A 3,279-nucleotide genomic window follows, 5' to 3' on the forward strand; every position below is an offset into this window, starting at 1 on the left:
ATAATCATTAGAATCAATTAGTATCGTCTATATTTATATAGTATATCTGTACATTAATTGTAAGATTCTATGTCTTTATTACTTTGATTCATTTAGCACCTATAAATACCCCTTGTATATTGTACTTTTGATCACAACTTAATAATACACTTTTCAGATTACTCTCTGAGTCTCTTGTTTCTAACATGGTATCAGAGCTTAGCCCTTTTTTTCCAATGAATTTTGGTTCATAGCCCCATTGTTTTTTTCTTTCCGACAGTGTTCTTTAGCCTCTTCTTCCATTCCTTTTTCGACGCTTTGGTTCGTCACCTCCGTAATCATCTTGTTCGTCTTGTCGCCGTGCTTCCATCGCAACCAGAACCGTCGCCATCCGCCTCCAGACGCGCCTCCACGCGCCGCCGAAAGATGCTGCCATGACCAGGTTGCTCTCCTTTCCAGACTCCACCCGTGCCTCTTTGCCCTCATTTTTCTCTGTGTTTCCGACGCTTTGATTCGTCACCTCCGGCAACATTGTGATCTTCTCTTCGTCAACTTTCCAACGTCGCCACTAGACTCCACCGGACGCGCCGTCATGCGCCGCCAGAAGTGAGCTGGCCTCCTCTGTTGTTTTGCCTTCCAAGAGTTTCAGCAGCCGTTGATCTCGGTGCCGATCCAACGCTCCTGGTGCTGCCACATGTCGCGATGAAGCTTTCCTTGGCAGACCCGCGCCGCCCGACCCGAACTGCGCCTCCAGCTAGCTGCCAGCGTGTCTCTCTCCCTCCTCTCAGGTGCTGCCACGTGTCATTATTCGCTGACGTGTCTGCTGACGTGGCGCTGATGTGTCGGACAAGTGGGACCCTCCCTAAGGTTTTTTGGTGAGCTATTTCCGATTCTGCGCTCCGTTTTCTCATTTTCTGCCCTGAATTTACAGTTTTCTTCTTCCCTTTGCTATTTCTTCTATTACTTTGGATAAACCAGATGTTTTTCAGGCTATCCCTGTTATCCTTAATGGTTCCAACTATGCACATTGGGTTGAAACTATGCGAGGATTTCTTAAAGGGCGCAAATTATGGCGATATGTGACTGGTGATATTGCCTGTCCTGTTAAGCCAACTGTGACTGACAACTCCAAAGATGGTGCCTCCAAATCTAAGGAGGATGCTGAGAAGGAAAAGGACTATGCAGAGAAATTGGAAGATTGGGATAGTTAAAATCATCAGATTATCACTTGGTTCCGCAACACTTCTACTCCTGGCATTCATTTACAGTTTGGGCGTTTTTAAACTGCTAAAGAGGTATGGGATCATTTGGCGAAACGTTACAGTATTTATGATCTCTCTCATCAGTACCAACTGCTTAAGGAACTTCATAGCCTTAAGCAAGAACGTGGCCAAGCAGTTTTTGATTTTCTTGCTCAGATGGAGATTATTTGGGATCAGTTGACCTCTTGTGAGCCTGTTTTTAAAGATCCTGCTGATGTTAAGGCATATGAGGATTATCGGAACCGGACACGTCTCATCCAATTTCTGATGGCACTTACTGATGACTATGAGCCGGTCAGGGCTTCTCTTCTTCATCAGAATCCCTTGCCTAGTCTTGAAGATGCTATTCCTCATCTCAAGTTTGAAGAAACGCGCTTGGGATTGCTTCGTTCTAAAAGTGAAAATGTCTTTGCTGCCACCGACAGAAAGGGCAAAATCTGTCGCAACTGTAACCGGCATGGGCTTTCCTTCTCTGACTGTCCTTCTATTGAATGTCGTAAGTGCAAACAAAAAGGCCACATTGGCTCCAACTGCCCGAAACTGTTCTGCCATTATTGTAAGCTCTCGGGTCACTTGATTGCTACCTGTCCTACTCGACCACCACGTTCAGATCAGAACAAGTATCAACCTCGTCCCAACAACTCTCCGCATGTGCCTGCCTCTACTGAGTCCACCTCTTCCACATCTCACAACACACCTTCTGTCTCTCCATCAGATATTGAAACACTTCTTAAGCAACTTCTCTCTTTTTCTGGTAATACCCCCGCTACTCTTTCTACCCCTCTAGGTAATTCTAAATGGTATTTTAACTCTGGTTGTTTCAATCATATGTCTCCTCTGCGTCATCTTTTTTCGTCGTTGTCTCCCACTACAAATGCACCTTCTGTCAACACTGCTAAAGGTTCCCTCTTGCATGCAACACATCACGGGATTATTTCACAGTCCAATATTCATCTTTCTAATGCTTATTTTATTCTAAAATTAAATTTTAATCTTATCTCTGTCGGTCAGCTTGTTGAACTCGGTTTTGATGTCATTTTTTCTATCTCTGGTTGTCGTGTGCAGGATCGTCGGACGGGAAAGATCATCGGGACTGACTGTAAGGTCGGACGCTTATTTGAGCTCGAGAACCTTCATGTTCCCTCTACAAATCTCTGTGCTGTTTCCTATCCATCTACTCTTCACATGTGGCACCGTCGTCTTGCCCATAGCTCCTTACAAAAATTGCGTCCTCTTATCTCTACGGGTGTTTTAGGTCAAGCTCAAAATAAGTCTTTAGATTGCATTTCTTGTCGCACAGCAAAACAACCTGCCTTATCCTTTAATAATAATTCCTCTATTGCATGCTCTCCTTTTGATCTTATTCATTCTGATGTTTGGGGCCCCGCTCCCACCGCTTCTATGGGAGGGGCTCGATATTTTGTCGTCTTTATTGATGATTATTCACGTTTTACTTGGGTTTATTTGATGACTAATCGTTGTGAGTTGCCTCAGATTTACATTAACTTTGCCACTATGGTTCGAACTCAGTTTTCAAAGGTCATTAAAATTTTCAGACGTGATAATGCTATGGAATATCATGACTCCAAACTTTTAAATTTTCTCGCTGAACAGGGTACTTTGTCCAAGTTTTCTTGTCTTGGTACCTCGCAACAAAATGGCAGAGCTGAACGTAAACACCGTCATATTCTTGATTCTGTCCGTGCGATGCTTATTTCCTTTTCCTGTCCTGAGCGTGCTTGGGGTGAAGCTGTTCTCACTACTGTTCATGCTATTAATAGACTCCCTTCTTCTGTTCTTGGTAACACTACTCCCTTTGAGCATCTTTATCGTACTTCTCCCGATTACAGTTCCCTTCGTATTTTTGGTTGTGTCTGCTTTGTCCTTCTTCAGCCTCATGAACATAATAAGCTTGAACCTCGGGCTCGCATGTGTTTTTTTTCTTGGTTATGCTTCTGAACATAAGGGTTATCGTTGTTGGGATCCTATCTCTCTCCGTATTCGTATATCTCGTCATGTTGTCTTCTAGGAGCATCAC

The sequence above is a fragment of the Arachis duranensis genome, chromosome 1 (assembly GCF_000817695.3).
Source record: "Arachis duranensis cultivar V14167 chromosome 1, aradu.V14167.gnm2.J7QH, whole genome shotgun sequence".
Taxonomy (NCBI): Eukaryota; Viridiplantae; Streptophyta; class Magnoliopsida; order Fabales; family Fabaceae; genus Arachis; species Arachis duranensis.